Here is a 25,992-nt window from a genome sequence, read left to right on the forward strand (position 1 = left end):
ACCAGTAGTAGTTTCCGATGCACATCTTGAGGCATTCTGTTATCTGTGGACTATTAGAGTGTTGATGAAACACAGAAATTGCATCGGGATTGAATACAACACCCACCATGCGCACTTTCCTCCACGGCAGTATTTTCTCAAACCATCTACGCTTTGATCGTTCCCTGGAAGACCAGTAGTAGTTTCAGATGCACATCTGGTCGCATTCTGTAATGTGTAGACTATCAGAGTGTTGATGAAACACAGTAATTGCATCGGGATTGAATACAACAGTCACCATGCACACATTCCTCCATAAAAGTAATGTCTCAAACAGTCTACGCTTTGATCGTTTCCTGGAAGACCAGTAGTAGTGTCCGATGAACATCTGGAGGCATTCTGTAATCTGTGGACTATCAGAGTGTTGATGAAACACAGAAATTGCATCGCGATTGAATACAACAGTCACCATACGCACTTTCCTCCATGGGAATAATGTCTCAAAGATTCTACGCTTTGATCGTTCCCAGGGAGGCCACTAGTAGGTTCCGATGCACATCTGGAGGCATTCTGTAACCTGTGGACTATCAGAGTGTTGATGAAAGACAGAAAATGCATCGGGATTGAATACAACAGTCACGATGCGCAATTACCTCCATGGGAGTAATGTCTCAAAGAGTTTACGCTTTGATCGTTCCCTGGAAGACCAGTAGTAGTTTCCGATGCACATCTGGATGCATTCTGCAATCTGTGGACTATCAGAGTGTTGATGACACTCAGAAATTGCATCAGGATTGAATACAACAATCACCATGCGCACTTTCCTCCATGGGAGTAATGTCCCAAACATTCTACGATTTGATCGTTCCCTGGAAGACCAGTAGTAGTTTCCTATGCACATCTGGAGGCATTCTGTAATCTGTGGACTATCAGAGTGTTGATGAAACACAGAAATAGCATCGGGATTGAATACAACAATCACCATGTGCACTTTCCTCCATGGGAGTAATGTCTCTAACAGTCTACGCTTTGATCGTTCCTTGGAAGACCAGTAGTAGTTTCCGATGCACATCTGGAGAAATTCTGTAATCTGTGGAGTATCAGAGTGTTGATGAAACACAGAAATTGCATCTGGATTGAATACAACAGTCACCATGCGCACTTTCCTTCACGGGAGTTATGTCTCAAACAATCTACGATTTGATCGTTCCCTGGAAGACCAGTAGTAGTTTCCGATGCACATCTGGTGGCATTCTGTAATGTGTAGACTATCAAAGTGTTGATAAAACACAGTACTTGCATCAGGATTGAATACAACAGTTACCATGCGCACTTTCCTCCATGGGAGTAATGTCTCAAAGAGTTTACGCTTTGATCGTTCCCTGGAAGACCAGTAGTAGTTTCCGATGCACATCTGGAGGCATTCTGTTATCTGTGGACTATTAGAGTATTGATGAAACACAGAAATTGCATCGGGATTAAATACAACACTCACCATGCTCACATTCCTCAACGGCAGTATTTTCTCAAACCATCTACGCTTTGATCGTTCCCTGGAAGACCAGTAGTAGTTTCCGATGCACATCTGGTCGCATTCTGTAATGTGTAGACTATCAGAGTGTTGATGAAACACAGTAATTGCATCGGGATTGAATACAACAGTCACCATGCGCACTTTCCTTCACCGGAGTTATGTCTCAAACAATCTTCGATTTGATCGTTCCCTGGAAGACCAGTAGTAGTTTCCGATGCACATCTTGAGGCATTCTGTTATCTGTGGACTATTAGAGTGTTGATGAAACACAGAAATTGCATCGGGATTGAATACAACACTCACCATGCGCACTTTCCTCCACGGCAGTATTTTCTCAAACCATCTACGCTTTGATCGTTCCCTGGAAGACCAGTAGTAGTTTCAGATGCACATCTGGTCGCATTCTGTAATGTGTAGACTATCAGAGTGTTGATGAAACACAGTAATTGCATCGGGATTGAATACAACAGTCACCATGCACACATTCCTTCATAAAAGTAATGTCTCAAACAGTCTACGCTTTGATCGTTTCCTGGAAGACCAGTAGTAGTGTCCGATGAACATCTGGTGGCATTCTGTAATCTGTGGACTATCAAAGTGTTGATGAAACACAGAAATTGCATCGCGATTGAATACAACAGTCACCATACGCACATTCCTCAATGGGAATAATGTCTCAAAGATTCTACGCTTTGATCGTTCCCAGGGAGGCCACTAGTAGGTTCCGATGCACATCTGGAGGCATTCTGTAACCTGTGGACTATCAGAGTGTTGATGAAAGACAGAAAATGCATTGGGATTGAATACAACAGTCACGATGCGCAATTACCTCCATGGGAGTAATGTCTCAAAGAGTTTACGCTTTGATCGTTCCCTGGAAGACCAGTAGTAGTTTCCGATGCACATCTGGATGCATTCTGTAATCTGTGGACTATCAGAGTGTTGATGACACACAGAAATTGCATCAGGATTGAATACAACAATCACCATGCGCACTTTCCTCCATGGGAGTAATGTCCCAAACATTCTACGATTTGATCGTTCCCTGGAAGACCAGTAGTAGTTTCCGATGCACATCTGGAGGCATTCTGTAATCTGTGGACTATCAGAGTGTTGATGAAACACAGAAATAGCATCGGGATTGAATACAACAATCACCATGTGCACTTTCCTCCATGGGAGTAATGTCTCTAACAGTCTACGCTTTGATCGTTCCCTGGAAGACCAGTAGTAGTTTCCGATGCACATCTGGAGGAATTCTGTAATCTGTGGAGTATCAGAGTGTTGATGAAACACAGAAATTGCATCTGGATTGAATACAACAGTCACCATGCGCACTTTCCTCCACGGGAGTTATGTCTCAAACAATCTACGATTTGATCGTTCCCTGGAAGACCAGTAGTAGTTTCCGATGCACATCTGGTGGCATTCTGTAATGTGTAGACTATCAAAGTGTTGATAAAACACAGTAATTGCATCAGGATTGAATACAACAGTCACCATGCGCACTTTCCTCCATGGGAGTAATGTCTCAAAGAGTTTACGCTTTGATCGTTCCCTGGAAGACCAGTAGTAGTTTCCGATGCACATCTGGAGGCATTCTGTTATCTGTGGACTACTAGAGTATTGATGAAACACAGAAATTGCATCGGGATTAAATACAACACTCACCATGCTCACATTCCTCCACGGCAGTATTTTCTCAAACCATCTACGCTTTGATCGTTCCCTGGAAGACCAGTAGTAGTTTCCGATGCACATCTGGTCGCATTCTGTAATGTGTAGACTATCAGAGTGTTGATGAAACACAGTAATTGCATCGGGATTGAATACAACAGTCACTATGCACACATTCCTCCATAAAAGTAATGTCTCAAACAGTCTACGCTTTGAAACTTCCTGGCAGATTAAAACTGTGTGCCTGACCGACACTCGAACTCGGAACCTTTGCCTTTCGCGGGCAAGTGCTCTACTAACTGAGCTACGTGCTTCGGTTGCTCAGTTGGTAGAGCACTTGCCTGCGAAAGGCAAAGGTCCCGAGTTCGATTCTCGGTCGGGCACACAGTTTTAATCTCCCAGGAAGTTTCATATCAGCGCACACTCCGCTGCAGAGTGAAAATCTCATTCTGAAGTCTACGCTTTGATCGTTTCTTGGAAGACCAGTAGTAGTGTCCGATGAACATCTGGAGGCATTCTGTAATTTGTGGACTATCAGAGTGTTGATGAAACACAGAAATTGCATCGGGATTGAATACAACAGTCACCATGCGCACTTTCTTTCACGGGAGTTATGTCTCAAACAATCTACGATTTGATCGTTCCCTGGAAGAACAGTAGTAGTTTCCGATGCACATCTGGTGGCATTCTGTAATGTGTAGACTATCAAAGTGTTGATAAAACACAGTAATTGCATCAGGATTGAATACAACAGTCACCATGCGCACTTTCCTCCATGGGAGTAATGTCTCAAGCAGTCTACGCTTTGATCGTTCCCTGGAAGACCAGTAGTAGTTTCCGATGCACATCTGGAGGCATTCTGAAATCTGTGGACTATCAGAATGTTGATGAAAGACAGCAATTGCATCGGGATTGAATACAACAGTCACCATGCACACTTTCCTCCATGGGAGTAATGTCTCAAACAGTCTACGCTTTGATCATTCCCTGGAAGACCAGTAGTAATTTCCGATGCACATGTGGATGCATTCTGTAATCTGTGGACTATCAGAATGTTGATGAAAGACAGAAATTGCATCGGGATTGAGTACAACAGTCACCATGCGCACTTTCCTCCATGGGAGTAATGTCTCAGTAAGTTTACGCTTTGATCGTTCCCTGGATGACCAGTAGTTGTTTCCGATGCACATCTGGAGGCATTCTATTATCTGTGGACTATCAGAGTGTTGATGAAACACAGTAATTGCATCGGGATTGAATACAACAGTCACCATGCACACATTCCTCCATAAAAGTAATGTCTCAAACAGTCTACGCTTTGATCGTTCCTGGAAGACCAGTAGTAGTGTCCGATGAACATCAGGAGGCATTCTGTTATTTGTGGACTATCAAAGTGTTGATAAAACACAGTAATTGCATCAGGATTGAATACAACAGTCACCATGCGCACTTTCCTCCATGGGAGTAATGTCTCAAGCAGTCTACGCTTTGATCGTTCCCTGGAAGACCAGTAGTAGTTTCCGATGCACATCTGGAGGCATTCTGTAATCTGTGGACTATCAGAATGTTGATGAAACACAGAAATTGCATCGGGATTGAATACAACAGTCACCATGCACACTTTCCTCCATGGGAGTAATGTATCAAACAGTCTACGCTTTGATCGTTCCCTGGAAGACCAGTAGTAGTTTCCGATGCACATCTGGAGGCATTCTGTAATCTGTGGAGTATCAGAGTGCTGATGAAACACAGGAATTGCATCGGGATTGAATAAAACAGTCACCATGCGCACTTACCTCCATGGGAGTAATGTCTCAAACAGTGTAAATTTGATCGTTCTTTGGAAGACCAGTAATAGATTCCGATGCACGTCTGGTGGTACTCTGTAATCTGTGGACTATCAAAGTGTTGATGAAACACAGAAATTGCATCGCGATTGTATACAACAGTCACCATACGCACTTTCCTCCATGGGAATAATGTCTCAAAGAGTCTACGATTTGATCGTTCCCAGGGAGACCAGTAGTAGGTTCCGATGCACATCTGGAGGCATTCTGTAACCTGTGGACTATCAGAGTGTTGATGAAAGACAGAAAATGCATCGGGATTGAATACAACATTCACGATGCGCAATTACCTCCATGGGAGTAATGTCTCAAAGAGTATACGCTTTGATCGTTCCCTGGAAGACCAGTAGTAGCTTCCGATGCACATCTGGATACATTCTGTAATCTGTGGACTATCAGAGTGTTGATGAAACACAGAAATTGCATCAGGATTGAATACAACAATCACCATGCGCACTTTCCTCCATGGGAGTAATGTCCCAAACATTCTACGATTTGATCGTTCCCTGGAAGACCAGTAGCAGTTTCCGATGCACATCTGGAGGCATTCTGTAATCTGTGGACTATCAGAGTGTTGATGAAACACAGAAATAGCATCGGGTTTAAATACAACAATCACCATGTGCACTTTCCTCCATGGGAGTAATGTCTCTAACAGTCTACGCTTTGATCGTTCCCTGGAAGACCCATAGTAGTTGCCGATGCACATCTGGAGAAATTCTGTAATCTGTGGAGTATCAGAGTGTTGATGAAACACAGAAATTGCATCTGGATTGAATACAACAGTCACCACGCGCACTTTCCTCCATGGGAGTAATGTCTCAAAGAGTTTACGCTTTGATCGTTCCCTGGAAGACCAGTAGTAGATTCCGATGCACATCTGGAGGCATTCTGTTATCTGTGGACTATTAGAGTACTGATGAAACACAGAAATTGCATCGGGATTGAATACAACACTCACCATGCGCACATTCCTCCACGGCAGTATTTTCTCAAACCATCTACGCTTTGATCGTTCCCTGGAAGACCAGTAGTAGTTTCCGATGCACATCTGGTCGCATTCTGTAATGTGTAGACTATCAGAGTGTTGAATAAACACAGTAATTGCATCGGGATTGAATACAACAGTCACCATGCACACATTCCTCCATAAAAGTAAAGTCTCAAACAGTCTACGCTTTGATCGTTTCCTGGAAGACCAGTAGTAGTGTCCGATGAACATGTGCAGGCAATCTGTAATTTGTGGACTATAAGAGTGTTGATGAAACACAGAAATTGCATCGGGATTGAATACAACAGTCACCATGCGCACTTTCCTTCACGGGAGTTATGTTTCAAACAATCTACGATTTGATCGTTCCCTGGAAGAACAGTAGTGGTTTCCGATGCAAATCTGGTGGCATTCTGTAATGTGTAGACTATCAAAGTGTTGATAAAACACAGAAATTGCATCGGGATTGAATACAACAGTCACCATGCGCACTTTCCTTCACGGGAGTTATGTCTCAAACAATCTACGATTTGATCGTTCCCGGGAAGAACAGTAGTAGTTTCCGATGCACATCTGGTGGCATTCTGTAATGTGTAGACTATCAAAGTTTTGATAAAACACAGTAATTGCATCAGGATTGAATACAACAGTCACCATGCGCACTTTTCCCCATGGGAGTAATGTCTCAAGCAGTCTACGATTTGATCGTTCCCTGGAAGACCAATAGTAGTTTCTGATGCACATCTGGAGGTATTCTGTAATGTGTGGACTATCAGAGTGTTAATGAAACACAGAAATTGCATCGGGATTGAATGCAACTGTCACCATCCGCACTTTCCTCCATGGGAGTAATGTCTGAAACAGTCTACGCTTTGATCGTTCCCTGGAATACCAGTAGTAGTTTCCGATGCACATCTGGTGGCATTCTGTAATCTGTGGACTATCAGAGTGTTGATGAGACACAGTATTTGCATCAGGATTGAACACAACAGTCACCATGCGCACTTTCCTCCATGGGAGTAATGTCTCAAGCAGTCTACGCTTTGATCGTTTCCTGGAAGACCAGTAGTAGTTTCCGATGCACAACTGGAGGCATTCTGTAATCTGTGGACTATCAGAATGTTGATGAAAGACAGAAATTGCATCGGGATTGAATACAACAGTCACCATGCACACTTTCCTCCATGGGAGTAATGTCTCAAACAGTCTACGCTTTGAAGGTTCCCTGGAAGACCAGTAGTAATTTCCGATGCACATCTGGACGCTTTCTGTAATCTGTGGACTATCAGAGTGTTGGAGAAACACAAAAATTGCATCGGGATTGAATACAACAGACTCCATGAACAGTTTCCTCCATGGGAGTAATGTCTCAAACAGTCTACGCTTTGATCGTTCCCTGGAAGACCAGTAGTAGTTTCCGTTGCACATCTGGATGCTTTCTGTAATCTGTGGACTATAAGAGTGTTGATGAAACACAGAAAATGCATCGGGATTGAATACAACAGTCACCATGCACACTTTCCTCCATGGGAGTAATGTCTCAAGCAGTCTACGCTTTGATCGTTCCCTGGAAGACCAGTAGTAGTTTCCGATGCACAACTGGAGGCATTCTGTAATCTGTGGACTATGAGAATGTTGATGAAAGACAGAAATTGCATCGGGATTGAATACAACAGTCACCATGCACACATTCCTCCATGGGAGTAATGTCTCAAACAGTCTACGCTTTGATCGTTCCCTGGAAGACCAATAGTAGTTTCTGATGCACATCTGGAGGCATTCTGTAATGTGTGGACTATCAGAGTGTTAATGAAACACAGAAATTGCATCGGGATTGAATGCAACTGTCACCATCCGCACTTTCCTCCATGGGAGTAATGTCTGAAACAGTCTACGCTTTGATCGTTCCTTGGAAGACCAGTAGTAGTTTCCGATGCACATCTGAGGTCATTCTGTAATCTGTGGACTATCAGAGTGTTGATGAAACACAGAAATTGCATCGGGATTGAATACAACAGTCACCATGCGCACTTTCCTCCATGGGAGTAATGTCTCAAAGAGTTTACGCTTTGATCTTTCCCAGGAAGACCAGTAGTAGTTTCCGATGCACATCTGGAGTCATTCTGTAATCTGTGGACTATCAGAGTGTTGATGAAACACAGAATTTTCTTCGGGATTGAATACAACAGTCATCATGCGCACATTCCTCCATAGAAATAGTGTCTCAAACAGTCTACGCTTTGATCGTTCCCTGGAAGACCAGTAGTAGTTTCCGATCCACATCTGGAGGCATTCTGATATCTGTGGACTAACTGAGTGTTGATGAAACACAGAAATTGAATCGGGATTGAATACAACAGTCACCATGCGCACTTTCCTCCACTGGTGTAATTCTCAAACAGTCTACGCTTTGATCGTTCCCTGGAAGACCAGTAGTAGTTTCGATGAACATCTGGAGGCATTCTGTAATCTGTGGACTATCAGAGTGTTGATGAAACACAGAAATTGCTTCGAGATTGAATACAACAGTCATCATGCGCACATTCCTCCATAAAAGTAGTGTCTCAAACAGTCTACGCTTTGATCGTTCCCTGGAAGACCAGTTGTAGTTTCCGATGCACATCTGGTGGCATTCTGTTATCTGTAGACTATCAGAGTTTTGATGAAACACAGAAATGGCATTGGGATTGAATACAACAGTCACCATCCGCACTTTCCTCAATGGGAGTAATGTCTGAAACAGTCTACGCTTCCATCGTTCCCTGGAAGACCAGTAGTAGTTTCCGATCCACATCTCTTGGCATTCTGTAATCTGTGGACTGTCAGAGTGTTGATGAAACACAGAAAATGCAACGGGATTGAATACAACAGTCACCATGCGCACTTCCCTCCATGGGAGTAATGTCTCAAGGAGTTTACGCTTTGATCGTTCCCTGGAAGACCAGTACCAGTTTCCGATGCACATCTGGAGGCATTCTGTAATATGTAGACTATCAGAGTGTTCATGAAACACAGAAATTGCATCGGGATTGAATACAACAGTCACCATGCGCACATTCCTCCATAAAAGTAATGTCTCAAACAGTCTACGCTTTGATCGTTTCCTGGAAGACCAGTAGTAGTGTCCGATGAACATGTGCAGGCAATCTGTAATTTGTGGACTATAAGAGTGTTGATGAAACACAGAAATTGCATCGGGATTGAATACAACAGTCACCATGCGCACTTTCCTTCACGGGAGTTATGTTTCAAACAATCTACGATTTGATCGTTCCCTGGAAGAACAGTAGTGGTTTCCGATGCAAATCTGGTGGCATTCTGTAATGTGTAGACTATCAAAGTGTTGATAAAACACAGAAATTGCATCGGGATTGAATACAACAGTCACCATGCGCACTTTCCTTCACGGGAGTTATGTCTCAAACAATCTACGATTTGATCGTTCCCGGGAAGAACAGTAGTAGTTTCCGATGCACATCTGGTGGCATTCTGTAATGTGTAGACTATCAAAGTTTTGATAAAACACAGTAATTGCATCAGGATTGAATACAACAGTCACCATGCGCACTTTTCCCCATGGGAGTAATGTCTCAAGCAGTCTACGATTTGATCGTTCCCTGGAAGACCAATAGTAGTTTCTGATGCACATCTGGAGGTATTCTGTAATGTGTGGACTATCAGAGTGTTAATGAAACACAGAAATTGCATCGGGATTGAATGCAACTGTCACCATCCGCACTTTCCTCCATGGGAGTAATGTCTGAAACAGTCTACGCTTTGATCGTTCCCTGGAATACCAGTAGTAGTTTCCGATGCACATCTGGTGGCATTCTGTAATCTGTGGACTATCAGAGTGTTGATGAGACACAGTATTTGCATCAGGATTGAATACAACAGTCACCATGCGCACTTTCCTCCATGGGAGTAATGTCTCAAGCAGTCTACGCTTTGATCGTTTCCTGGAAGACCAGTAGTAGTTTCCGATGCACAACTGGAGGCATTCTGTAATCTGTGGACTATCAGAATGTTGATGAAAGACAGAAATTGCATCGGGATTGAATACAACAGTCACCATGCACACTTTCCTCCATGGGAGTAATGTCTCAAACAGTCTACGCTTTGAAGGTTCCCTGGAAGACCAGTAGTAATTTCCGATGCACATCTGGACGCTTTCTGTAATCTGTGGACTATCAGAGTGTTGGAGAAACACAAAAATTGCATCGGGATTGAATACAACAGACTCCATGAACAGTTTCCTCCATGGGAGTAATGTCTCAAACAGTCTACGCTTTGATCGTTCCCTGGAAGACCAGTAGTAGTTTCCGTTGCACATCTGGATGCTTTCTGTAATCTGTGGACTATAAGAGTGTTGATGAAACACAGAAAATGCATCGGGATTGAATACAACAGTCACCATGCACACTTTCCTCCATGGGAGTAATGTCTCAAGCAGTCTACGCTTTGATCGTTCCCTGGAAGACCAGTAGTAGTTTCCGATGCACAACTGGAGGCATTCTGTAATCTGTGGACTATGAGAATGTTGATGAAAGACAGAAATTGCATCGGGATTGAATACAACAGTCACCATGCACACTTTCCTCCATGGGAGTAATGTCTCAAACAGTCTACGCTTTGATCGTTCCCTGGAAGACCAATAGTAGTTTCTGATGCACATCTGGAGGCATTCTGTAATGTGTGGACTATCAGAGTGTTAATGAAACACAGAAATTGCATCGGGATTGAATGCAACTGTCACCATCCGCACTTTCCTCCATGGGAGTAATGTCTGAAACAGTCTACGCTTTGATCGTTCCTTGGAAGACCAGTAGTAGTTTCCGATGCACATCTGAGGTCATTCTGTAATCTGTGGACTATCAGAGTGTTGATGAAACACAGAAATTGCATCGGGATTGAATACAACAGTCACCATGCGCACTTTCCTCCATGGGAGTAATGTCTCAAAGAGTTTACGCTTTGATCGTTCCCAGGAAGACCAGTAGTAGTTTCCGATGCACATCTGGAGTCATTCTGTAATCTGTGGACTATCAGAGTGTTGATGAAACACAGAATTTTCTTCGGGATTGAATACAACAGTCATCATGCGCACATTCCACCATAGAAATAGTGTCTCAAACAGTCTACGCTTTGATCGTTCCCTGGAAGACCAGTAGTAGTTTCCGATCCACATCTGGAGGCATTCTGATATCTGTGGACTAACTGAGTGTTGATGAAACACAGAAATTGAATCGGGATTGAATACAACAGTCACCATGCGCACTTTCCTCCACTGGTGTAATTCTCAAACAGTCTACGCTTTGATCGTTCCCTGGAAGACCAGTAGTAGTTTCGATGAACATCTGGAGGCATTCTGTAATCTGTGGACTATCAGAGTGTTGATGAAACACAGAAATTGCTTCGAGATTGAATACAACAGTCATCATGCGCACATTCCTCCATAAAAGTAGTGTCTCAAACAGTCTACGCTTTGATCGTTCCCTGGAAGACCAGTTGTAGTTTCCGATGCACATCTGGTGGCATTCTGTTATCTGTAGACTATCAGAGTTTTGATGAAACACAGAAATGGCATTGGGATTGAATACAACAGTCACCATCCGCACTTTCCTCCATGGGAGTAATGTCTGAAACAGTCTACGCTTCCATCGTTCCCTGGAAGACCAGTAGTAGTTTCCGATCCACATCTCTTGGCATTCTGTAATCTGTGGACTGTCAGAGTGTTGATGAAACACAGAAAATGCAACGGGATTGAATACAACAGTCACCATGCGCACTTCCCTCCATGGGAGTAATGTCTCAAGGAGTTTACGCTTTGATCGTTCCCTGGAAGACCAGTACCAGTTTCCGATGCACATCTGGAGGCATTCTGTAATATGTAGACTATCAGAGTGTTCATGAAACACAGAAATTGCATCGGGATTGAATACAACAGTCACCATGCGCACATTCCTCCATAAAAGTAATGTCTCAAACAGTCTACGCTTTGATCGTTAACTGGAAGACCAGCAGTAGTTTCCGATGCACATCTGGAGGCATTCTGTAATCTGTGGACTATCAGAGGGTTGATGAAAGACAGAAAATGCATCGGGATTGAATACAACAGTCACGATGCGCACTTTCCTCCATGGACGTAATGTCACAAAGAGTTTACGTTCTGATCGTTCCCATGAAGACCAGTAGTAGTTTCCGATGCACATCTGGAGGCATTCTGTAATCTGTGGACTATCAGAGTGATGATGAAACACAGAAATTGCATCGGGATTGAATACAACAGTCACCATGCGCACTTTCCTCCATGGGAGTAATGTCTCCAAGAGTGTACCCTTTGATCGTTAGCTGGAAGACCAGTAGTAGTTTCCGATGCACATCTGGAGGCATTCTGGAATCTGTGGACTATGAGAGTGTTGATGAAACACAGAAATTGATCGGGATTGAATACAACAGTCATTACGCGCACATTAATCCATAAAGTATTGTCTCCAACAGTCTACGCTTTGATCGTTCCCCGTAAGACCAGTAGTAGTTTCCGATGCACATCTCGAGGCATTCTGTAATCTGTGGGCTATTACAGTGTTGATGAAAGACAGCAATTGCATCGGGATTGAATACAACAGTCACCATGCGCACATTCCTCCATAAAAGTAATGTCTCAAACCGTCTACGCTTTGATCGTTCCCTGGAAGACCAGTAGTAGTTTCCGATGAACATCTGGATGCATTCTGTAGTTTGTGGACAATCATAGTGTTGATGAAACACAGAAATTGCATCGGGATTGAATACAACAGTCACCATGCGCACTTTCCTACAATGGGAGTAATTCTCAAACAGTCTATGCTTTGATCGTTCCCTGGAAGACAAGTAGTAGTTTCCGATGAACATCTGGAGGCATTCTGTAATCTGTGGACTATCAGAGTGTTGATGAAACACAGAAATTGCATCGGGATTGAATACAACAGTCACCATCTGCACTTTCCTACATGGGAGTAATGTCTGAAACAGTCTACGCTTTGATCGTTCCCTGGAAGACCAGTAGTAGTTTCCAATGCACATCTGGTTGCATTCTGAAATCTGTGGACTATCAGAGTGTTGATGAAACACAGAAAATGCATCGTGATTGAATACAACAGTCTCCATGCGCACTTTCCTCCATGGGAGTAATGTCTCAAAGAGTTTACGCTTTGATCGTTCCCTGGAAGTCCAGTAGTAGATTCCGATGCACATCTGCGGGCATTCTGTAATCTGTGGACTATCAGAGTGTTGATGAAACACAGAAGTTGCATCGGGATTGAATACAACAGTCACCATGCGCACATTCCTCCATAAAACTAATGTCTCAAACAGTCTACGTTTACATCGTTCCCTGGAAGACCAGTAGTAGTTTCCGATGCACATCTGGACGCTTTCTGTAATCTATGGACTATCAGAGTGTTGATGAAACACAAAAATTGCATCGGGATTGAATACAACAGACTCCATGAACAGTTTCCTCCATGGGAGTAATGTCTCAAACAGTCTACGCTTTGATCGTTCCCTGGAAGACCAGTAGTAGTTTCCGATGCACATCTGGTGGCATTCTGTAATCTGTGGACTATCAGAGTGTTGATGAAACTAAGAAATAGCATCGGGATTGAATACATCAGTCACCATGCGCACTTTCCTCCATGGGATTAATGTCTCAAACAGTCTACGCTTTGATCGTTCCTTGGAAGACCAGTAGTAGTTTCCGATGCCCATCTGAGGGCATTCTGTAATCTGTGGACTATCAGAGTGTTGACGAAACACAGAAATTGCATTGGGATTGAATACAACAGTCACCATGCGCACTTTCGTCCATGGGAGTAATGTCTCAAAGAGTTTACGCTTTGATCGTTCCCTGGTAGACCAGTACTAGTTTCCGATGCACATCTGGAGGCATTCTGTAATCTGTGGACTATCAGAGTGTTTATGAAACACAGAATTTGCTTCGGATTGAATACAACAGTCATCATGCGCACATTCCTCCATAGAAGTAGTGTCTCAAACAGTCTACGCTTTGATCGTTCGCTAAAAGACCATTAGTAGTTTCCGATGCACATCTGGTGGCATTCTGTAATCTGTGGACCATCAGAGTGTTGATGAAACACAGAAATGGCATCGTGATTGAATACAATAGTCACCATGCGCACATTAATCCATAAAACTAATGTCTCAAACAGTCTACGCTTTGATCGTTCCCTGGAAGACTAGTAGTAGTTTCCGATGAACTTCTGGAGGCTTCTGTAATCTGTGGACTATCAGAGTGTTGATGAAACACAGAAATTGCATCGGGATTGAATACAACAGTCACCATGCGCACTTTCCTCCATAAAAGTAATGTCTCAAACAGTCTACGCTTTGATCGTTCCCTGGAAGACCAGTAGTAGTTTCCGATGCACATCTGGTGGCATTCTGTAATCTGTGGACTATCAGAGTGTTGATGAAACTAAGAAATAGCATCGGGATTGAATACATCAGTCACCATGCGCACTTTCCTCCATGGGATTACCGTCTCAAACAGTCTACGCTTTGATCGTTCCTTGGAAGACCAGTAGTAGTGTCCGATGCACATCTGAGGGCATTCTGTAATCTGTGGACTATCAGAGTGTTGATAAAACACAGAAATTGCATCGGGATTGAATACAACAGTCACCATGCGCACTTTCCTCCATGGGAGTAATGTCTCAAAGAGTTTACGCTTTGATCGTTCCCTGGAAGACCAGTAGTAGTTTCCGATGCACATCTGGAGGCATTCTGTAATCTGTTGACTATCAGAGTGTTGATGAAACACAGAATTTGCTTCGGGATTGAATACAACAGTCATTATGCGCACATTCCTCCATAGAAGTAGTGTCTCAAACAGTCTACGCTTTGATCGTTCCCTGGAAGACCAGTAGTAGTTTCCGATGCACATCTGGTGGCATTCTGTAATCTGTGGACCATCAGAGTGTTGATGAAACACAGAAATGGCATCGTGATTTAATACAACAGTCATTACGCGCACATTCCTCCATAAAGTAGTGTCTCAAACAGTCTACGCTTTGATCGTTTCCTGGAAGACTAGTAGTAGTTTCCGATGAACATCTGAGGCATTCTGTAATCTGTGGACTTCAGAGTGTTGATGAAACACAGAAATTGCATCGGGATTGAATACAACATTCACCATGCGCACTTTCCTCCATATGAGTAATATCTCTAACAGTCTACGCTTTTGATCGTTCCCTGGAAGACCAGTAGTAGTTTCCTCTGCACATCTGGTGGCATTCTGTAATCTGTGGACTATCAGAGTGTTGATGATACACAGAAATTGCATCGGGATTGAATGCAACAGTCACCATCCGCACTTTCCTCCATGGGAGTAATGTATGAAACAGTCCTCGCTTTGATCGTTCCCTGGAAGACCAGTAGTAGTTTTCAATGCACATCTGGTTGCATTCTGAAATCTGTGGACTATCAGAATGTTGATGAAACACAGAAAATGCATCGGGATTGAATACAACAGTCTCCATGCGCACTTTCCTCCATAGGTGTAATGTCTCAAAGAGTTTACGCTTTGATCGTTCCCTGGAAGACCAGTAGTAGATTTTGATGCACATCTGGAGGCATTCTGTATTCTGTGGACTATCAGAGTGTTGATGAAACACAGAAGTTGCATCGGGATTGAATACAACAGTCACCATGCGCACATTCCTCCATAAAACTAATGTCTCAAACAGTCTACGCTTTAATCGTTCCCTGGCAGACCAGTAGTAGTTTCCGATGCACATCTGGACGCTTTCTGTAATCTGTGGACTATCAGAGTGTTGATGAAACACAAAAATTGCATCGGGATTGAATACAACAGACTCCATGAACAGTTTCCTCCATGGGAGTAATGTCTCAAACAGTCTACGTTTTGATCGTTCCCTGGAAGAACAGAAGTAGTTTCCCATGCGGATCTGGAGGCATTCTGTAATCTATGGACTATCAGAGTGTTGATGAAACACAGAAATTGCATCGGGATTGAATACAACAGTCACCATGCGCACTTTCCAGCATATAAGTAATGTCTCAAACAGTCTACGCTTTGATCGTTCTCTGGAAGACCAGTAGTAGTTTCCGATGCACATCTGGTGGCATTCTGTAATCTGTGGACTATCAGAGTGTTTATGAAACTAAGAAATAGCATCGGGATTGAATACATCAGTCACCATGCGCACTTTCCTCCATGAGATTAATGTCTCAAACAGTCTACGCTTTGATCGTTCCTTGGAAGACCAGTAGTAGTTTCCGATGCACATCTGAGGGCATTCTGTATATCTGTGGACTATCAGAGTGTTGATGAAACACAGAAATTGCATCGGGATTGAATACAACAGTCACCATGCGCACTTTCCTCCATGGGAGTAATGTCTCAAAGAGTTTACGCTTTGATCGTTCCCTGGAAGACCAGTAGTAGTTTCCGATGCACATCTGGAGGCATTCTGTAATCTGTGGACTATCAGAGTGTTGATGAAACACAGAAATTGCATCGTGATTGAATACAACAGTCACCATGCGCACATTCCTCCATAAAACTAATGTCTTAAACAGTCTACGCTTAGATCGTTCCCTGGAAGACCAGTTGTAGTTTCCGATGCACATCTGGTGGCATTCTGTAATCTGTGGACTATCAGAGTGTTGATGAAACACAGAAATTACATCGGGATTGAATACAACAGTCACCATCCGCACTTTCCTCCATGGGAGTAATGTCTGAAACAGTCTACGCATTGAACGCTCACTGGAATACCAGTAGTAGTTTCCGATGCACATCTGGAGGCATTCTGTATTCTGTGGACTATCAGAGTGTTGATGAAACACAGAAGTTGCATCGGGATTGAATACAACAGTCACCATGCGCACATTCCTCCATAAAACTAATGTCTCAAACAGTCTACGCTTAGATCGTTCCCTGGAAGACCAGTAGTAGTTTCCGATGCACACCTGGACGCTTTCTGTAATCTGTGGACTATCAGAGTGTTGATGAAACACAAAAATTGCATCGGGATTGAATACAACAGGCTCCATGAACAGTTTCCTCCATGGGAGTAATGTCTCAAACAGTCTACGCTTTGATCGTTCCCTGGAAGACCAGAAGTAGTTTCCCATGCGGATCTGGAGGCATTCTGTAATCTGTGGACTATCAGAGTGTTGATGAAACACAGAAATTGCATCGGGATTGAATACAACAGTCACCATGCGCACTTTCCTCCATAAAAGTAATGTCTCAAACAGTCTACGCTTTGATCGTTCCCTGGAAGACCAGTAGTAGTTTCCGATGCACATCTGGTGGCATTCTGTAATCTGTGGACTATCAGAGTGTTGATGAAACACAGAAATTACATCGGGATTGAATACAACAGTCACCATCCGCACTTTCCATCATGGGAGTAATGTCTGAAACAGTCTACGCATTGATCATTCCCTGGAATACCAGTAGTAGTTTCCGATGCACATCTGGTGGCATTCTGTAATCTGTGGACTATCAGAGTGTTGATGAAACACAGAAAATGCATCGGGATTGAATACAACAGTCACCATGCGCACTTTCCTCCATGGGAGTAATGTCTAGAAGAGTTTACGCTATGATCGTTCTCTGGAAGACCAGTAGTAGTTTCCGATGAACATCTGGACGCATTCTGTAATCTGTGGACTATCTAAGTGTTGATGAAACACAGAAATTGCATCGGGATTGGATACAACAGTCACCATGCGCACTTTCCTGTACGGGAGTAGTGTCTCAAACAATCTACGCTTTGATCGTTCCCTGGAAGACCAGTAGTAGTTTCCGATGCACATCTGGATGCTTTCTGTAATATGTGGACTATCTGAGTGTTGATGAAACACAGAAAAAGCATCGGGATTGAATACAACAGTCTCCATGCGCAGTTTACTCCATGGGAGTAATGTCCCAAACTGTCCACGCTTTGATCGTTCCCTGGAAGACCAGTAGTAGTTTCCGATGCACATCTGGATGCTTTCTGTAATCTGTGGACTATCAGAGTGTTGATGAAACACAGAAATTGCATCGGGATTGAATACAACAGTCTCCATGAGCAGTTTCCTCCATGGGAGTAATGTCTCAAACAGTCTACGCTTTGATCGTTCCCTGGAAGACCAGTAGTAGTTTCCGATGCACACCTGGATGCATTTTGTAATCTGGGGACTATCAGAGTGTTAATGAAGCACAGAAATTGCATCGGGATTGAATACAACAGTCACCATGCGCACTTTCCTCCATAAAAGTAATGTCTCAAACAGTCTACGCTTTGATCGTTCCCTGGAAGACCAGTAGTAGTTTCCTCTGCACATCTGGTGGCATTCTGTAATCTGTGGACTATCAGAGTGTTGATGAAACACAGAAATTGCATCGGGATTGAATGCAACAGTCACCATCCGCACTTTCCTCCATGGGAGTAATGTCTGAAACAGTCTACGCTTTGAACGTTCCCTGGAAGACCAGTAGTAGTTTCCAATGCACATCTGGTTGCATTCTGAAATCTGCCGACTATCAGAATGTTAATGAAACACAGAAAATGCATCGGGATTGAATACAACAGTCTCCATGCGCACTTTCCTCCATGGGAGTAATGTCTCAAAGAGTTTACGCTTTAATCGTTCCCTGGAAGACCAGTAGTAGATTCCGATGCACAACTGGACGCTTTCTGTAATCTGTGGACTATCAGAGTGTTGATGAAACAAAAAAATTGCATCGGGATTGAATACAACAGACTCCATGAATAGTTTCCACCATGGGAGTAATGTCTCAAACAGTCTAAGCTTTGATCGTTCCCTGGAAGACCAGAAGTAGTTTCCCATGCGGATCTGGAGGCATTCTGTAGTCTGTGGACTATCAGAGTGTTGATGAAACACAGAAATTGCATCGGGATTGAATACAACAGTCACCATGCACACTTTCCTCCATAAAAGTAATGTCTCAAACAGTCTACGCTTTGATCGTTCCCTGGAAGACCAGTAGTAGTTTCCGATGCACATCTGGTGGCATTCTGTAATCTGTGGACTATCAGAGTGTTGATGAAACTAAGAAATAGCATCGGGTTTGAATACAACAGTCACCATGCGCACTTTCCTCCATGGGAGTAATGTCTCAAAGAGTTTACGCTTTGATCGTTCCCTGGAAGACCAGTAGTAGTTTCCGATGCACATCTGGAGGCATTCTGTAATCTGTGGACTATCAGAGGGTTGATGAAAGACAGAAAATGCATCGGGATTGAATACAACAGTCACGATGCGCACTTTCCGCCATGGACGTAATGTCACAAAGGGTTTACGTTCTGATCGTTCCCATGAAGACCAGTAGTAGTTTCCGATGCACATCTGGAGGCATTCTGTAATCTGTGGACTATCAGAGTGATGATGAAACACAGAAATTGCATCGGGATTGAATACAACAGTCACCATGCGCACTTTCCTCCATGGGAGTAATGTCTCAAAGAGTGTACCCTTTGATCGTTCCCTGGAAGACCAGTAGTAGTTTCCGATGCACATCTGGAGGCATTCTGTAAACTGTGGACTATGAGAGTGTTGATGAAACACAGAAATTGCATCGGGATTGAATACAACAGTCATTACGCGCACATTCCTCCATAAAGTAATGTCTCAAACAGTCTACGCTTTGATCGTTCCCTGGAAGACTAGTAGTAGTTTCCGATGAACATCTGGAGGCATTCTGTAATCTGTGGACTATCAGAGTGTTGATGAAACAAAGAAATTGCATCGGGATTGAATACAACATTAACCATGCGCACTTTCCTCCATGGGAGTAATATCTCTAACAGTCAACGCTTTGATCGTTCCCTTGAAGACCAGTAGTAGTTTCCTCTGCACATCTGGTGGCATTCTGTAATCTGTGGACTATCAGAGTGTTGATGAAACACAGAAATTGCATCGGGATTGAATGCAACAGTCACCATCCGCTCTTTCCTCCATGGGAGTAATGTCTGAAACAGTCTACGCTTTGATCGTTCCTGGAAGACCAGTAGTAGTTTCCAATGCACATCTGGTTGCATTCTGAAATCTGTGGACTATCAGAGTGTTGATGAAACACAGAAAATGCATCGGGATTGAATACAACAGTCTCCATGCGCACTTTCCTCCATGGGAGTAATGTCTCAAACTGTTTACGCTATGATCGTTCCCTGGAAGACCAGTAGTAGTTCGGATGAACATCTGGAGGCATTCTGTAATCTGTGGACTATCAGAGTGTTGATGAAACACAGAAATTGCATCGGGATTGAATACAAGAGTCACCATGCGCACTTTCCTCCATGGGAGTAATGTCTCAAAGAGTTTACGCTTTGATCGTTCCCTGGAAGACCAGTAGTAGTTTCCGATGCACATCTGGAGGCATTCTGTTATCTGTGGACTATCAGAGTGTTGATGAAACACAGAAATTGTATCGGGATTGAATACAAAAGTCACCATGCGCACTTTCCTGTACGGAAGCAATGTCTCAAACAATCTACGCTTTGATCGTTCCCTGGAAGACCAGTAGTAGTTTCCGATGCACATCTGGTAGCATTCTGTAATGTGTAGACTATCAGAGTGTTGATGAAACACAGTAATTGCATCGGGATTGAATACAACAGTCACCATGCGCACTTTCCTCCATGGGAGTAATGTCTCAAAGAGTTTACGCTTTGATCGTTCCCTGGAAGACCAGTAGTAGATTCCGATGCACATCTGGAGGCATTCTGTAATCTGTGGACTATCAGAGTGTTGATGAAACACAGATGTTGCATCGGGACTGAATACAACAGTCACCATGCGCACATTCCTCCATAAAACTAATGTCTCAAACAGTCTACGCTTAGATCGTTCCCTGGAAGACCAGTAGTAGTTTCCGATGCACATCTGGACGCTTTCTGTAATCTGTGATATCAGAGTGTTGATGAAACACAAAAATTGCATCGGGATTGAATACAACAGACTCCATGAACAGTTTCCTCCATGGGAGTAATGTCTCAAACAGTCTACGCTTTGATCGTTCCCTGGAGGACCAGAAGTAGTTTCCCATGCGGATCTGGAGGCATTCTGTAATCTGTGGACTATCAGAGTGCTGATGAAACACAGAAATTGCATCGGGATTGAATACAACAGTCACCATGCGCACTTTCCTCCATAAAAGTAATGTCTCAAACAGTCTACGCTTTGATCGTTCCCTGGAAGGCCAGTAGTGGTTTCCGATGCACATCTGGTGACATTCTGTAATCTGTAGACTATCAGCCTGTTGATGAAACACAGAAATTGCATCGGTATTGAATACAATACTCTTCATGCGCACTTTCCTCCATGGGAGTAATGTCTCAAACAGTCTACGCTTTGATCGTTAACTGGAAGACCAGTAGTAGTTTCCGATCCACATCTGGAGGCATTCTGATATCTGTGGACTAACTGAGTGTTGATGAAACACAGAAATTGCATCGGGATTGAATACAACAGTCACCATGCGCACATTCCTCCATAAAAGTAATGTCTCAAGCAGTCTACGCTTTGATCGTTAACTGGAAGACCAGCAGTAGTTTCCGATGCACATCTGGAGGCATTCTGTAATCTGTGGACTATCAGAGGGTTGATGAAAGACAGAAAATGCATCGGGATTGAATACAACAGTCACGATGCGCACTTTCCTCCATGGACGTAATGTCACAAAGAGTTTACGTTCTGATCGTTCCCATGAAGACCAGTAGTAGTTTCCGATGCACATCTGGAGGCATTCTGTAATCTGTGGACTATCAGAGTGTTGATGAAACACAGAAATTGCATCGGGATTGAATACAACATTTACCATGCGCACTTTCCTCCATGGGAGTAATATCTCTAACAGTCTACGCTTTGATCGTTCCCTGGAAGACCAGTAGTAGTCTCCGATGTACATCTGGAGGCATTCTGTAATCTGTGGACTATCAGAGTGCTGAGGAAACACAGAAATTGCTTCGGGATTGAATACAACAGTCTTCATGCTCACATTCCTCCATAAAAGTAGTGTCTCAAACAGTCTACGTTTTGATCGTTCCCTGGAAGACCAGTAGTAGTTTCCGATGCACACCTGGTGGCATTGTGTAATCTGTGGACTATCAGAGTTTTGATGAAACACAGAAAATGCATCGGGACTGAATACAACAGTCACCATGCGCACTTTCCTCCATGGAAGTAATTCTCAAGCAGTCTACGCATTGATCGTTCCCTGGAAGGCCAGTAGTGGTTTCCGATGCACATCTGGTGACATTCTGTAATCTGTAGACTATCAGAGTGTTGATGAAACACAGAAATTGCATCGGGATTGAATACAACACTCTCCATGCTCACTTTCCTCCATGGGAGTAATGTCTCAAACAGTCTACGCTTTGATCGTTCCCTGGAAGACCACTAGTAGTTTCCAATCCACATCTGGAGGCATTCTGATATCTGCGGACTAACTGAGTGTTGATGAAACACAGAAATTGCATCGGGATTGAATACAACAGTCACAATGCGCACTTTCCTCCATCGGAGTAATGTCTCTAACAGTCTACGCTTTGATCATTCCCTGGAATACCAGTAGTAGTTCCCGATGCACATCTGGAGGCATTCTGTAATCTGTGGACCATCAGAGTGTTGATGAAACACAGAAATTGCATCGGGATTGAATACAACAGTCACCATGCGCACTTTCCTCCATGGGAGTAATGTCTGAAACAGTCTACGGTTCCATCGTTTCCTGGAATGCCAGTAGTAGTTTCCGTTGCACATCTGGAGGCATTCTGTAATATGTGGACTATCAGAGTGTTGATGAAACACAGAAATTGCACCGGGATTGAATACAACGGTCACCATGCGCACTTTCCTCCACGGGAGGTATGTCTCAAACAGTCTACGCTTTGATCGTTCCCTGGAAGACTAGTAGTAGTTTCCGATGAACATCTGGAGGCATTCTGTTATCTGTGGACTATCAGAGTGTTGATGAAACACAGAAATTGCATCGGGATTGAATACAACAGTCACCATCCGCACTTTCCTCCATGGGAGTAATGTCTGAAACAGTCTACGCTTCCATCGTTCCGTGGAAGACCAGTAGTAGTTTCCGATCCACATCTCTTGGTATTCTGTAATCTGTGGACTATCAGAGTGTTGATGAAACACAGAAAATGCATCGGGATTGAATACAACAGTCACCATGCGCACTTCCCTCCATGGGAGTAATGTCTCAAAGAGTTTACGCTTTGATCGCTCCCTGGATGACCAGTACCAGTTTCCGATGCACATCTGGAGGCATTCTGTAATATGTAGACTATCAGAGTGTTGATGAAACACAGAAAATGCATCGGGATTGAATACAACAGTCACCATGCGCACTTCTCTCCATGGGAGTAATGTCTCAAAGAGTTTACGCTTTGATCGTTCCCTGGAAGACCAGTAACAGTTTCCGATGCACATCTGGAGGCATTCTGTAATATGTAGACTATCAGAGTGTTGATGAAACACAGAAATTGCATCGGGATTGAATACAACAGTCACCATGCGCAGTTTCCTCCACGGGAGGTATGTCTCAAACAGTCTACGATTTGATCGTTCCCTGGAAGACCAGTAGTAGCCTCCGACGCATATCATTAGGCATTCTGTAATCTGTGGACTATCAGAGTGCTGATGAAACACAGAAATTGCATCGGGATTGAATACAACAGTCACCATGCGCACATTCCTCCATAAAATTAATGTCTCAAACAGTCTACGCTTTGATCGTTCCCTGGAAGACCAGCAGTAGTTTCCAATGCACATCTGGTGGCATTCTGTAATCTGTGGACTATCAGAGTGTTGATGAAACACAGAAATTGCATTGGGATAGAATACAACAGTCACCATCCGCACTTTCCTCCATGGGAGTAATGTCTGAAACAGTCTACGATTTCATCGTTCCCTGGAAGACCAGTAGTAGTTTCCGATCCACACCACGTGGCATTCTGTAATCTGTGGACTGTCAGAGTGTTGATGAAACACAGAAAATGCATCGGGATTGAATACAACAGTCACCATGCGCACTTTCCTCCATGGGAGTAATGTCTCAACGAGTTTACGCTTTGATCGTTCCCTGGAAGACCAGTAGCAGTTTCCATTGCACATCTGGAGGCATTCTGAAATCTGTGGACTATCAGAGTGTTGATGAAACACAGAAATTGCATCGATAATGAATACAACAGTCACCATGCGCACATTCCTCCATGGGAGTATTGTCTTAAACAGTCTACGCATTGATCGTTCCCTGGAAGACCAGTAGTAGTTTCCGATGCACATCTGGAGTCATTCTGTAATCTGTGGACTATCAGAATGTTGATGAAACACAGAAATTGCATCGGGATTGAATACAACAGTCACCATGCGCACTTTCCTCCATGGCAGTAAGTCTCAAAGTGTTTACGCTTTGATCGATCCCTGGAAGACCAGTAGTAGTTTCCGATGCACATCTGGAGGCATTCTGATATCTATGGACTGTCAGAGTGTTGATGAAACACAGAAATTGCATCGGGATTGAATACAACAGTCACCATGCGCACTTTCCTATACGGGAGTAATGTCTCAAACAATTTACGCTTTCATCGTTCACTGAAAGACCAGTAGTAGTTTCCGATGCACATCTGGTCGCATCCTGTAATGTGTAGTCTATCAGAGTGTTGATGAAACACAGTAATTGCATCGGGATTGAATACAACAGTCACCATGCGTACTTTCCCCCATAGGAGTAATGTCTCTAACAGTATACGCTTTGATCGTTCCCTGGAAGACCAGTAGTAGTTTCCGATGCACATCTGGTGGCATTCTGTAATCTGTGGACTATCAGAGTTTTGATGAAACACAGAAATTGCATCGGGATTGAATACAACAGGCTCCATGCGCACTTTCCTCCACGGGAGTTATGTCTCTAACAGTCTACGCTTTGATCGTTCCCTGGAAGACCAGTAGTAGTTTCCGATGCACATCTGGTGGCATTATGTAATCTGTGAACTATCAGAGTGTTGATGAAACACAGAAATTGCATCGGGATTGAATACAACAGTCACCATGCGCACTTTCCTCCACGGGAGGTATGTCTCAAACAGTCTACGCTTTGATCGTCCCCTGGAAGACCAGTACTAGTTTCCGATGCATATCTGGAGGCATTCTGTAATCTGTGGACTATCAGAGTTTTGATGAAACACAGTAATTGCATTGGTATTGAATACAACAGTCACCATCCGCACTTTCATCCATGGGAGTAATGTCTGAAACAGTCTACGCTTCCATCGTTCCCTGGAAGACCAGTAGTAGTTTCCGACCCACATCTCTTGGCATTCTGTAATCTGTGGACTATCAGAGTGTTGATGAAACACAGAAAATGCATCGGGATTGAATACAACAGTCACTATGCGCACTTCCCTCCATGGGAGTAGTGTCTCAAAGAGTTTACGCTTTGATCGTTCCCTGGAAGACCAGTACTAGTTTCCGATGCATATCTGGAGGCATTCTGTAATATGTAGACTATCAGAGTGTTGATGAAACACAGAAATTGCATCGGGATTGAATACAACAGTCACCATGCGCACATTCCTCCATAAAAGTAATGTCTCAAACAGTCTACGCTTTGATCGTTCCCTGGAAGACCAGCAGTAGTTTCCAATGCACATCTGGTGGCATTCTGTAATCTGTGGACTATCAGAGTGTTGATGAAACACAGAAATTGCATTGGGATAGAATACAACAGTCACCATCCGCACTTGCCTCCATGGGAGTAATGTCTGAAACAGTCTACGCTTTCATCGTTCCCTGGAAGACCAGTAGTAGTTTCCGATCCACACCACGTGGCATTCTGTAATCTGTAGACAGTCAGAGAGTTGATGAAACACAGAAAATGCATCGGGATTGAATACAACAGTCACCAT

The sequence above is a fragment of the Schistocerca gregaria genome, chromosome 4, assembly GCF_023897955.1.
Source record: "Schistocerca gregaria isolate iqSchGreg1 chromosome 4, iqSchGreg1.2, whole genome shotgun sequence".
In the NCBI taxonomy this organism is placed as follows: domain Eukaryota; kingdom Metazoa; phylum Arthropoda; class Insecta; order Orthoptera; family Acrididae; genus Schistocerca; species Schistocerca gregaria.